The sequence below is a fragment of the Triturus cristatus genome, chromosome 12 (assembly GCF_964204655.1).
Source record: "Triturus cristatus chromosome 12, aTriCri1.1, whole genome shotgun sequence".
In the NCBI taxonomy this organism is placed as follows: domain Eukaryota; kingdom Metazoa; phylum Chordata; class Amphibia; order Caudata; family Salamandridae; genus Triturus; species Triturus cristatus.
In genome coordinates, this window is record NC_140595.1 from 694802991 (window position 1) to 694817728 (window position 14738).

Consider the following 14738-nt stretch of genomic DNA (forward strand, 5'->3'; position numbering starts at 1 on the left):
AATGATCAACTGACACCTACAACTAGTCATGTGACCAAGGATACAGGCGGTAGGCATCAAATGGATGGGACAATTAAACGCCAACTTTCTAAAAGTGGCATTTTCAGAATTGTGACCTTAGATCCAACTTTACCATTAAAGAGGGTTTTAAATTGCAATATTGTAACTTGACTTTCCTACTTGCTCCCAAATGTAAGTTATCACTTATTAAATGTTGTAAGGGAACCCAATGTTATCCTATGGGAAGGGTAGGCCTCACAGTAGTGAAAAATAAATGTAGGAGTATTTAAGTACCAGGACATGTCAACCTTAAAAGTACATGTCCAACTTTTTAAATGAACTTCACCTTGCCCGGTGGGCTATCTAGGGCCTACCCTAGGGGTGACTTATATATATTAGAAGTTTAGGCCTGGCTAAAGGTTTATTTTGCCAGGTTGAAATGGCAGTTTAAAATCACACACACTGGCTGCAATGACAGTTTTAAGGCATGTTTAAAAATGTTACTTAATTGGGTGGCACTAGTAACTTTTTTTTTTACAGGCCCTGGTTACCTTTAGCACCACTTTGCTAGTGACTTACAAGTAAATTGTGCCAAGTGTAAGCCAATTTCAACATGTTTAAAGGAGAGAGCACACATACCTTAGCACTGTTAAGCACCGTGGTAAAGTGTGCAGAGTCCTAAAGTTAACAAAAACAAATTTTGCATACACAGGAGGACTAAGGCAACAATTTGTGGAGAGACCGCCCCAAGGCTGACAGATATAACAATGATTATGTACATAAAATATGCTACCATGTGTAGGCAACTATGTTTCATATATGGAAGAATATATTGATAAGCTAAATCTACATCATCCTAGTGCAGTCACAAACATTGCCAATGATTTCAATATGAGGTTGATCCCCTCTACAACTAATTTAATTATAGGTGACTTGCTAAAGTCATGCTATGTTTCTGTTGCTGAGTTTCCATCCTAGTCCTCCTCAAGAGAAGGGAATGACATTGGCCAAAGATTACGTAGGCTACCCTAATGGACACAGCATGATGGATTTCTGAGCTACCTTTTGAAGTGGATTCTAGTGCCACATCATTGATTATATAATTGTAGAAGGCTCTGACTTATTTTGTTTCAAGAACTTTTCCTTGTTACCAGGAAGGTAGTCACCATTGGCATCTTCAGGTTACCATGATTATAGAGTTTTATTTGCCTGTAAATAAAGTTTTACATGTTCAAGTGGGTTACCCTCATAATTTGACAGTAAGAATTGACATACTTCACCAGCACTAATGATCCGTCTATCTGAATTCTTTAAATGAGTGATACATTTCAAACAGCCAGTAACAAGATCATGCAGCATGTAAAGACAACAGAAATTATAGTACCATAAAAATGCAAAAAAATTGGCATAAGACAAGGGGAAGCTTGAGTACAAATATGGTTACAAAGAGGCCATTCTAGGAGAAGTAGGGGCAGTGTAATAGTACCCAAAATGATTTGATTAGCCCTTTACAAGCCTTAAAAACAAAATCTGTAAATTGAAAAGGATAGATAAATGTGATCTCAATAATAAATCCACTCTAAACAGACAAATGAAAGTGTATAAATCTTTGACTAGAAGGAAAAATATTGAATATTTGAGAGAAAAGGGAAATTAAGATTGAGGTAATTCAATAGCAACATCTTTAGAGATTCTGAAGAATGGAGAAGGGCAGTATCCCTGCATATCCCACTTGACTAATCTGTATGATCCTAGAAGAAGCCTGGATAATGCAATTTAAAAATCTGCATGATCAGCCAAAATCAGATGTTCCCACTGTATGTAAAGGATTGTCCTTTAGCCTATTGTTTCTCCTCTCAACCCTAGTGAAGAAAATTATCCAGTCAATGAAATGAAATCATGCGGTGGGTCCCTACAATCTCTCATTGGTTACATATAAGTAAATACTGAATGGTGAGAGCAAATCATCTGCTGCCCTTTTTTCAAGGGCCTATTAGCTTGTAGAGACTGATAACATTCCAAATACATGGAGGGTAGCAATGGTGAAAAACATTTATAAGGAGAGTGGTGGCAATTTGGGTCCAATTACAGACTCTTTGTCCAAGTGGTGCTATAGCATTTTCTAATACAAATGGTACACCAGCTGAAGAATCAATTTCAGATAACAATGCCCATTAAACAAGGTGGCTTTAGGGAAAGCAACTCAACAATGAACTATGGTTTTGTTTTTTGGGCTGTAGTGCAGAAAACGGTTGGACAAAATGTAAGACTGTTGTTGCTTTGTCCATTTCCATACCGTCTTTGAGACAGTTGAATGAGAGTCCCTTTTGGTAGAAACCTAAGACATGGAAAATCTTATCAGAGTTACTGTCTATTATACAGCTGCTCCACACTTTTAACAGGGCTAAAGATGTATTGATACACTAAAATGGCCTAAAACAATTGAATGTTGACCCCTACCCTCTTTGGATTGTACCTAGCTGATCTTCCTTCTGTTGTGAAACAAACCAATTTATTCTCCACCAAGATAGGTGGAGCTCCAATTCCCTGGTTAGTGCTCTTGTGCTCTTGAACTAGCAATAGGCCTTCCAAGTAAATTGGAAGATCTCCCATCTTACTGCTCATTAAATCATCTCATGGTTAATATTGAAAAACAAAACATATGTTTTTTTGTAAAAAAGGAATGCAATTTCTCGTGGCATCTAGGTGAGTGAAAAGCTGACGTGGTCTGTGTTTAGTGATTTAATTTTAATTTGCTAATTACCTGGAGTCACTAAAAACATATCTGCACTAACAGTAGGAGGCCGAGTTAAATTTAACAGCGACTATAGTGGTTACTCTCTATCACCCTTAACTAAGGTCTTTAAGGGCAAGATACCAACAATGATTTCATATGCCCATTAATTGTTACACGAGGACGCCAGTGTTTCCTGGGAATCATTGGAAAACAAATGTTTAAAGAAATTGCTTACATTTTCTCCAGGCACTAAGAATGAGGGATTACATTGTGAATTAATACTGCATTCCTGGACAGTAATGGTAGGGCTGCATTTGTTGAGATTTCATTTTATAACAAACTAGTGGCAAAAAAGAATATAAATAACAAAGCTCATGTGATCCCCTACCCACCAAGGTCTATTTGAACCACTCAAATTATTAACTAAAAATGAATCAGTTCACCAGATAAGACATCAATTGCCCTGTTGATAGGTTCCTTAGGAAATTAAGATGAGAAATTATGTGACAGCCTCTTAGTATAGGCGGTGCTAAATTTACATTTAGGTCGTAGCCCTCGGTCTACAAATCAAATTTTGTTTGAGGTTAAAATGAATGGTGTCTTTGTATGTATACTCATACTATATTACAATTGGCAATAGATTGACCAATTTTATTAAGTGTTTGTGGGTTTTCATTTTAAAGTAAACCACTTTAACGCAAGATATAACTTTGAAAATGTTAACTGATATACCTCTTTAGATGTGGAAATAGGTCTTGGGTGCATTTTAAGTACTTTTCGAATTATATGTATTTAATTAATAGTATATTTTAAAAACTGCATAAAGTTTTTGGCCAGATTTGACTCAATAAATGTATGCTTTGATCTTATCATTGCAAAACGATCTCAAATTCAATAGGGAAATGTCATATGGCTAATTCTTCAATTTTATCAAATTCAATATAAACGTACCCCTTTTTCACAAAACTGCCACCTTGGGAAGAGATATACATACACACTCCAGAGGCAGAGGTAGGTTACGCATGTAACCATTGTAGGTTACATGTGGTAGGTGGGTGATATATGCCAGGTAGGTTCAGTAGGGTAGGCTAGATATGGCAGTCAGATGGAGTAGGTTAAGTATGGTATATAGGTAGGTACTGTAGATGGCATAGTAGGTTAGGTATAGTAGGTAAATTATGTTAGGTTTGGTAGGTAGGTATGGTAGCTACACTCGGAAGGTATGGATAGCAGTTGTGGTAGGTAGATATAATTTTAAATATGGTAGTTAGTGTAGGTAGGTGTGGCATGGTAGGTTAGGTAGGCAGGTATAGTAAGTTAGGTATGATAGGTTATATATGGCAGGAATGTGTGTAGGTGTGGGTTGGTTAGTAGGTATGTATGGTAGGTTAGATATAAAACATATGGTATGAGACGTATGGTAGAGATGGTAGTTAGATATGGTATGTAGGTAGTTTAGGAAGATATATTTAGCAGATTCTGTGTGGTAGATCAAGAATGGTACGAAGGTTCTATAAGGTAAGTACAAGAAATTAAGCATATATATTTATTTATCTTACATTTTTGTATAGTACATCTTTATGACAAAGCAAGTGTCAGAGCACTTTACAGAGGTAACAAAAACACTGGAGGATTAAGAACTTCTTACAGTGATAGCTTATTTAGTACAGGCTATGGCCAACGTACACATCCCGCCTGCCTAGCAAGGATCCCTAAAGCCTGACTACCAGTGAGGCAATTGCAGTAAAGGCTGTTAATTTTGTGCCTGCTTAGCAAAGTTTTTTGTTTTCCTTAAACAAACCCCCAAAGCAAGGGTTTGTTGGTGAAAAAACACTAATACCTCTGACATGCAGGGGCCATTGAGGGAGTTCCCTGCCCTGCATCACCATGCAGTTCCACCTGGAAATTGAAATATAGTGATGTTTCTTCCACCCTAAATAGGGCAGAGGGATTATCAATTTGACCTGGAAGCCTAGTGGCAGATTGTCCATTAGGTCATTGTAAAGGGTGAATGGTTCCTGTTGGTGGATCATGATGTGGCTCTATGGTGGAAGTGGTAACCCAGTAGCTACACTACCTCTAGATGGGGAATGGAACCACAGGTTTGATGGGGGACAATGGACAAACACAACTGACCCCACACACTTGGTTCAGAGTGTGCTAAAATGCAAATTAATGACTTTCGTTGGATGAGCACAGTAGAGAAGTGCAAAATTTAGCAGTAAATTAAACATTTAAGAAGAGACAGAATTGCATTGATTGTTTCTTGCAAAGAGAAGTGCACTTAATACATTTCACTGGAGCAGTGGGTTATGCTTTGAAGAGCTCAGTCAGCAGTGGAAAACTGAAAACTGAATAGATTTTCCACAAATTATGGCAAATCGTTGGTAACAGTTGCAGCCAATACTCAGCTAATTCGGCTGGTGGACAGGCTTTCCAAAGAGTTGTTCAGTTTGCACACACTGATATAGTTTACTCAGCTTTTGTTGTGGCATGTCTTAGTTGTTTTTGTGCCCACCTTTGGAGGTGCACCAGACTCCCAGATATTTATAAGAGTTGGCTATTTCAATTTGTGGAGCTCCCAGACTCCATCTGTAGTTTTGTTTTTTGACTGGGTGCAGAGACGAGAATTTTGGTCTTTGAGCCATTTGCCATCATTTTATTAGCCAAGTTATAGTTGTGTAATGCATTCTGAGCTCTCTGTAGGCCAATTGTTGAGCAGTCGAAAGAAAACGATATAATTGACATATTGCAGTATCGCAAAATTGATCCTTACGATTTTTGTCGGAATGAAGTTAGCATGCTTTAACACAACGTCCATGTCAGCAATGAAGAGGTTAAATAGCAAGGACGTGAGCACACAACCTTGCTTGAGACCATTATACTTCTTAATCTTCCTGGAGACCGTCTTTGGAGTTAACATGACTCTGACCCAAGTTGAGGTATATAGGTTTGAGTGTGTAGGCTGAAGGTGGGGCCCAAGGTCGCACAGCTACATGACGTGGTGTTGCGAGACCACGGGGTGAGGTAGTGGCACAGTGCGATTGCAATACATGGACAGCCTTCAGTGCATCAATTTGGATTGGGGTCGCGGGATGGGGTGGACGGGGAGGGTCGGGGACCGGTGTCGGCTGAGTGTTACCATTCTACTGGTTGATATGATGTCCACTAATGCGCTACAACTGTCAGGAACGTTTTGATTTCATTGTGACGACTTTATATGCAATGCAATGTGAATTTTTTCCTTTATTTGAAAATAAAGTGTTTATAAGAAAATATTTAACAAAGGTTGAGGTATATAGGGATATGATGGCTAGAAGCATGGTATTCGGGATGCCCCATCATCTGATCTTTTTCCACAGGCTGTTCTTGTCTACCTGGTAAAAGACTGATGAATAATCCACAAAACAGGCAAAGAGAGGGAGTTGTTTCTTGCTCTTTGCCCTGTGAAATAGGTAAGAAACGGCCACAATATTGTTCTGTGTAGAAGAGTAGTGGAGGTGTAGACAGTGGAGGTGTAGACCCTAGCTTCAATGTCCAGAAGGGCGATGAGGTGATAGTTGAACTTGTTAGACTTGTTAGCTCTGTCACCCTTGTTATAAATAGGATCCAGAATGGAACCCCTCCAGTTCTCTGGAACTTGCACAGTCAATTGACAAGTTTGGTAGTGGAGGAACAGTATGGCATCCACAGGACGAGATCCCCTTTGAAGAGAATTGCAGAAATACCGTTTGGCGATGCACCCAGTTGTTCTGATCTTCTTCAAGAGTCTGGAGATATTACTTCCCGAAAACACCTACTCAAGATTTAGTAAATCAGAGCAGTAATTCTGCAGCTCCAAGTCTTTGTATGATACGTTCCCGGCTGCATAAAGATTTTGTACATGTGTGATCCACTGAGACTCAGAGCTGGCTTTAACTCTTGCTGTAGCAGGGCTTGCTTTGTTCTGGTTTCCCCCTCAGCGAGTATACATGCAACCATTCTCTTTCTATCTGTTCTGCTCCATCTGTTTATGCTGGGTGTTAAGGATTTGCAGTCTAGCTTTCAGTTTGCCTTTAATTGAGGCTTTGCATTCCCTTTGTCATGATTTTTACCCTAAATAGCCTCAGTTCGCTCGCAGTGATGTAAGCTTTGGTTGCTTTCCACTGAGCATTAGCAGATATAGTCTGAGAGCATAGATTGTTACCAAACACTCGATATATTTCACTGACAGTTGAGTCCCAGTTGGCCAGAAGGGTTCTACCACTAAGGGTCTTGAGATGCGCACCTCTGGTCGACTCCTAGATTTTGAGTTTCTGCAAATTCACTGGACCCTATTTCATCCTTCTGATTAAATTGCCATTTTCCTCCACCTTAGAATCAGCTATTATACTCAGGGTTTTCCAGCCTGTTGGAACTAACTTTTAATGAAGGAACGAGTGGGAAGTGGTCACTCTCGGAGCGAGTCAAGATGTCAAAGCTTGCTACCGCATCCTGGATCCTAGCTGTGGTGAACACATAATACAAAATGCTTAATCCCTAAAAGGAAATTTGTAATATAAGTGCGGGAAATTTGTTTTCAATTGAATGCAGGATGGAATTCAAGGTGTGTGCTTGGAAAGAGTGGCTAGCGGACTAGCCATATCACATCCATTTGCCAAGTCTGTTCCCAGAGATCGCTGATCGAAGTTGCCACATATACTGACTTCTTGTGTTATATTTTCATATAGAATTGATTCAAGTGAGTCGCAAAACTGAGTCAACCTGTGGCAAAACATTTAAAGTATACGTTAACAAGCAGGATCTTCAAGTACTGGTCATTTATTTGCCGTCCACCCAGGGTCACCAGTTGGAACATTTCATTGTGTAGTATGGAAGTGTTGACTTTCAAGTCTAGGTCAAGGCTTACATAGATTGAGAGTCTATCGGAGGGTCTCCCAAATGTATTGGTTCTTACGGCTGGTTGGTGGAATTCAAAGAAACATGGGAATGTGATGGGACAGGTTGCCAATGGTTCCTGAAAGCAGAGCAGTAGTTTTGCTAGACCTGCTACATTCCATGACATAATGAATATACTTGGATTTATTTTGAATTTGAGCTGAAGCGAATAGCTGCCAATGCTAGGAATGCTTTCTTATATTATTCTGAAGTGTTGCTGATAGCCAGCTCCAGTCATTTCTTTGTTTTGTATTTTCTGCTTGATCGAAGACTCATCTCCTTATTGGGCCTACTTGTTTGCCGTAAGAGTGTGATATCTACAATTCATTATATGTTAGGTTGAGTGGTGAATTTCCAGCCCCCAAAGAATACTGTGTCTATTGAGCCTTGGCAGCTCTCCTTGTTCCTACAGCGGGTCAGGGTGCTTTGGGGTTAAAGGTTCCATGATCTCTATCCCTCACTAGTCAAACGAAGACTTGTTGGACAGAATATCTGCTACTAGTATGGAGAATTTAAATGTTACGACTGTTGATTTGGGCCCATTCGGGCAATTTGTCAATGTTTTGAATTTGACTCCAGGAATATCCTCTGTCGATTTCTTGCTATGTGCGGAAAGGTTTGAAACAGTCTCACCAAGTTGAATCTGTTTAGTATATTGTGTTGGCCCTCTGAATGATACAGGAGTTCAAGGATCAGCTTTGCTGATGTTCGTTCATCTCTGAACTCATTGTTGGTGCTATTACTACTCAAAGAGATGATGTCATGCTTATCCCAGAGTTTTCCATCCAGGTGCTGGTTTACGCGTGTTTGAGAAATGCCAACGTTATTGGGGTCTTGAGTTTTGAGTGGCACTATTGTTCTATGTGGTAGAGCTTCTGGCTTTAGCCCGGGCTGGACATTTATTGTTTGGGTGATCCCTCACTGGTAATGCAACTGGGGAAGAGTGTCCTGAGTATCTAGGTGATACGGCATGTTTTCAGAGTACTCTGGTACTGAACAGGAAAGTGCATGCGTTTCCTGAGGTTGATTTGTGTTGCTCCCGCTGGCTGTCTTTCCTGGGGCTAGAATTCCCTGGAAGATGGGGTACAGGTTGGCCGATGTTTCACTTATCGGGAGCATCCAAGTTTGGGACACCAGCTTTTGTGACACTAGTTGTTGTTTTATGGCTTTATTTTGATCCTTTTTCTTCTTTTTCCTGGATCTCTTTGATATTGGTCTGCTCCCCAATTTGGCCGACTTAGGTGATGCTCTTTGATTGTCACTATCAGTTGTTATTGTGCTCCGAAGTCCTCCAGTAGTTGTGGGGGCAGCAGTGACTAAAGTAGCCAGACTATGGGATCAATTATAATGGTGGGCGGATCGCCACCGCCCGTATGGTGGTGGCGATCCGCCCGCCATTATTTACCGCCCACACTAAATTTACCCCCTGCCTGATTAGGTTGGTGGGGGGCACCGCAGCGGACCGGAAGTCCATCTTCCGCTTTTCCGCCCAGTCGACGAGTCGACTGGTCGGAAAAGGGTTTAATATGGTGTCAGTGTCTGCTAGACGACGCCATCCATATGAGTATGCCGGCGGAGAACAGCCTTTCCGTGGCGGAGAAAGGCATGTGGAGTTGACAATTGAGGGCCCGTTGCGGGCCCCCAGGAAGTTGGGGGGGTAGGGGGTGCACATGGGGGATACCTATGGTACTCCCCTGCATTTGATGCACAATGCGGCAGGCACCACACGTAGTCTGCCACTTTGTGCATGAAAATGCACAACATGCATTTTTACCATTGCGGCGGGTGCTACTGAAAGCACAGCCCGCCGCAATGATAAAAATGCGAGATGCGCCCGCCAGTGTGGTGGGCGCATCATAATCTCCCCCATGGGACCGCCGCACATATGGCGGGCGGTACCATTTCCCGTCAGGCCCGCCACGCAATGCATGATCACTTGCATTATGCTTTTAATGTGCCACCATGGACATTTTATTTCTAATAATATTTGATCAAACTATTATTCTCCTTCCAAAAAAGTCTCATTCCCTGGAAACGTTGTATGGTAGCAGATATTTAGAATGAATGCAAAATCTGCAGTTCAAAATGAAGCCCACCAATAGGCAGCTAAACAATATTGAGGTAAAACTGTGTTATAGGCAGATTATTGTACATAATTTACAAAAGAGGGCTGTAGTTCAAAATGTACCCACCGGCAATAAACTTTATTGTTCGATTAATTTAAATCTTTACAATAAGAAACACTGATAATAAAAAGTTATTAAAAAAGATTCAGTAATACAAAAGTTAAAAAGTAGTTCAAAATGTATTTAACAGGCAGAGAGATTCCTGCTTTTGTGTAATTAACTCTAGGTCTGTAAAAATAAACGTTCACCCAAAATATCCCCTTTCTACTAATATTTATTTCAAAGAAACTTAGTTCAGGACAGCTGAAAGGTTATTGCACTGTTCATTATTTACCTAATAGCTGCAAATATTCTCAGTGACCTGCCTTTCATATGTATGGCGATTGCTGACAGCAGAGATAGTGACTCCACCACTCAGCTGTGATAAGTTATTATAGCTGAGTAGCTGCGTCATTTTCTTATTGCAGTTAACTAGTGATGAACCAACTAGATTGGGGTAAGAAATGCAGAGAAAGGTTTTATACGTAAATTGCGGGATTCGATGTCTAACATTGATAACTATTATTTTTATAATGTACTTTTATATAATTTCATGGAAAAACATTTATTGCCGTCTCCAAAGACTGCAATTAAATTGATGTTGCTTTTACCCTGCCTATTGGCACTCAATTACTCAATTTAACAAGCTCTGAAGAATAAAATGCGGAGTTGGCCTTGGTAAAATAGATTATTAAAATTAGATTTGGTAATCTTGGAGGAACTGGTTCATCTGCTTTTACTAGCAGAGCTGCTAGTATCCTCTATTAACATGTTTGTGAAATATTCAAATCATATAAAAAATCTCTAGTATAGAAGCTAAAAATATCTATAGTTGAACATTTATTCATATGTCTCAGGCATTAGAAATTCATGAATACAGAAATCTTGATGAATAAAATGTTCTATTTGCTGAGAACATGTGTGCAATATGATGTAATACAAAGGCAATACATATGCTAAACAACCAATCAGATGAACTCGGAATATGAACCTTTAAGGAAGTGAAGAAGGATGCGAGGCAGATTCTTCGTGCTTCAGGGAGGTTTATTAGAATAGGAGAGGACAGGAGGAGCTCGTCCTTACAGGGGCCCAGAGGTAACTGCCTGTCCTGGAATCACCGAGCGGTTCGGCTTCCATGACAGAGCAGTGTTCTAGGCATACATCACCACACATCTCCCTTTTTCCAAATTAAAGACAAATCAAGCAGAAAACAAGGAATGAGGAAACCTAAAAAATATGTACTGAGGAAAACCATAATGAGCCATAAAATAAAGAAGAACAATACGCTCTCCTCCCCTCTAAAAGAGAAGAAAGAAAATTAATCACAAATAAAGTCTTGGTACTTGCTGGGGGTGAACCTGGTGCAGACGCTTCTTCTCAAAGTTCCATTATCTGCTTGTATGAGTTGATGATAAGAAGGGTTGAAGTCATTTTGGCTGTTAGGGGTGAAACCAGCACTAGGATCACGTGCAAGATGAGAAATGTTCCACCAATTTGCATCTGAAAGTTTTGCAGCATTTTTCCTGAGATCCAAAATTTGCAAAGGCGCTTTAAACTTAGAGAAACCCTTCCCAACAAGACATGGATTTTTTACACGAACCCAGTCACCTAACTTCAATTTGCTGTATTTTGAGTTGCCACAAATTCTCTTTGCACTTGAAGCATCTGAATTGGATTTGGCTGTATTCCAAGAGTCACTAATATCCACATTTTTGTCCAAGACTTGAGGTCATCCAAAAAGGGCATAGATCGGTTGTGGCTTTCCTTCCTCGCATTAATTCGAAAGGGGTCTTTGTCATGACGCTATGGGGTGTCGTTCTGTAACTCCAAATCAACTCTTTCAAAGCACTTTCAACATTCATGTTACACTTTAAAGTAGACTGGATACATTCAACAAATATTCTATTGAAGCGTTCTACTTTACCATTACTTTGAGGGTTGTATAAAGGTGTTTTAATATGTTTGATGTTACACTTCTCTAAAAAGGACTTCATTTCAATGGAGACAAATTGAACGCCATTATCAGTTAGAATTTCACCTGGAATACCTTCTCTTGCAAATACATCTTGGAAAAAATTGATAACATTTCTTGTAGTGGGCTCCATTACTCCTCTAACTTCTACCCACCTAGATAAGTGGTCAATTAAAACAATGGAATATCTCATGTAGTTGGGTAGAACATGATAGGGTCCTAAAAAGTCTACCCCACTATGTTGCCAAACTCTTTCTGGACAGATGGTGGGGAATTCAACAGACCCTTCAGTTTTTAAAACCCTATCGCTGACTTTGCATTTACCACAATCACGTACATACAAATCTATTTCATGGTCCATTTTAGACCACCAAAAGTTTTCTCTTACTCTTCTTTTGGTGGAAGTGGAACCCAAATGACTAGAGTGGGCAAGTTCAATAATACGCCTTTAGAAACAAGTTGGAGGAATGAGTTTATCACCACGCATTAGTTTATTACATTCTAAAGATAATTTGTCAGAGATTTTCCTAAAGGGTTGAAGTTTATCGGGTAAACTTCTTTCTTTCAGCCAACCAGAAGTAACCATTTGTATGACATCCCTTAGTACAACATCATTGTGTAATTCTTCCACCCAATCATGCTGTTCTTTACAAATACTTGAATCGCCAATGTAGGCAATGAAGCATTCTTCAATCTCTGACTCCCAATCAAATTCATCACAGTCTCCGATTGGGAGTCTAGAAAGACAATCTGCTCTAGAATTTTTCCCACCTGGAATGTATTCTACAGAGAAGGAAAATTCTAAAAGTCTTGTTGAAAGTCTAGCTATGCGGGCAGTGGTGTGTTATAACTTCCTTCCTGACAAAATTTCTACCAGGGGACGATGGTCAGTCCTTAAGGTAAAAGGTCTTCCCCACAAATAAGCTCTGAATTTCTCTACGCTCCATACGCATGCTAAGTGTTCTTTCTCTATAACAGAATATTTACGTTCAGGTGAATGTAACGTCCTAGAGGCAAAGCCAACAGTTGTTTCATGATTAGTGTTAAGTTGGGTCAAAATTGCTCCTAAACCGTATTCTGAGGCATCTACAGTAACAAAGGTTTTTCTACCTTCTACAAATGGTTGGAGTGCTGGTCCTGAAGTAATGTCTTTTTTAATTTTCTCAAAAGTGTGTTGACATAAGTCTGACCATACAAATGTTTCACCTTTTTTAAGTAAAACCTTAAAGCATTCAGTGACTGTAGCAAAATTCAGTATGAATTTTGCATAGAATTCGCAAAGGCCTAGAAAAGATAACAAATGTTCTCTATTTTGAAGAGCGGGCGCATCTACAATACTTTTTATCAAACTGGGTTTAGGTTTTACACCTAGTTCGGAAAACACATGCCCAAGATATTCAATTTCTTTTGTTTTGAAGGTGCATTTATCTTTTCGCAATGTAACACCTCTTTTTTCTAAAGTCTCCAAAACATTGTTTAGTGCAAAGTCATGTTCATTTTCGCTAATGGCAAATATTAACCTTTTCGGTGCTCATGACGGAACGGTTCCGTCATCAGCGTCGGTTGAGCTGTGCTCATGACGGAACCGTTCCGTCATGACCACGCCCGCGCAAGAAACGGTCAGCGCGGAGCGGGAATCGGCGCCACATCGAAGAGGTTAAAATATCATCCTGAAAAATTGCAACATGTTCGTTACCAGTGAACATGTCTGACATGAGTCTCTGGAAGACTGCAGCAACAGAAGCGATGCCAAAGGGCATGCGACAAAACTGGAAAACTCCATCAGGGGTTACAAATGCAGTCAAATGACGGGAACTTTCATCTAATTCAACTTGGTGGTAAGCTGCTCTTAAGTCTAATTTGCTAAACCACTTAGCTTGGCCTATTTTAGTTATTATGTCTTCAATTCTAGGTAGGGGATAATTATCTATCCAGATAGCGTCATTCACACTCCTCATATCCACACACATGCGTAATTCCCCATTCTTTTTCTTCGCTAGAACAATCGGAGATAACCACAGAGTTCCATCAGTTTTTTCGATAATGCCTTGTGAACACATATCATTGAGCATGGCAGAAAGATCACTTCTCACACTGAAAGGTATGTTGCGTAGCTTATGTTTTACAGGAACAACGTCATGTTTGACCTTAATGCGATAGGTAAAGTCTGAAATTTTGCATAACTTATCATGAAAGACGCTGCTGAACTTTTTAATCCAAATGTTGTCAAGGGCGCTTACCGAACCTAGCCTTTTCTTTTCAAAAGAAATGGGTTGTTCTAAACCCGGTCTGATCGTAATACCAAATTCAGCTTGGTGAATTAAGCCCAAAACATTGATTCCTTTTTTGCAACATAGACTTTACCATTGATTGATTCATTTGAGATCTTAATGTCAGCCTAAAAGAAGCCAATGAGGTCTACTTTGCTTCCCTCAAATGCTACTGTAAGAATATCTGTGGGAAGTAAAGTTTTGTTAAACCAATATTTCTCAAAAATATCATTAGAGATAATAGCTATACGTGCACCAGTGTCAACTAAAAGTTGTATGGCATGACCTTCAATAGAAACATTAAGGTTTGGATCGACTACTAAGTTTTCATCGTTAGATTTAACACATCTAACACCTAAGAGTAATTCCTGGTTACCCTCAGGATTTTCTTCATCAAAATTATTACCAAAATCATTTAAAACACAGCGAATATTAGTAGGCTTACCTGCTCTGCACATTTTTTGAAAATGGCCAATTTTGCCACAATTCTTACATTGTTGACCAAGAGCAGGGCAAAATCTGAAGGAAGAAACATGTGACGGTGAACCACATCTGTAACAAAATACTTTCTGGAATTGCTGAACAGAGAAATTTTTCCTGCTAAATGATCTGGGTTTAAAATTGGTTTGAGGGTTTTTAGTAGTAGGATTATGTTTGTTGATGACAGCGCCGGAAAC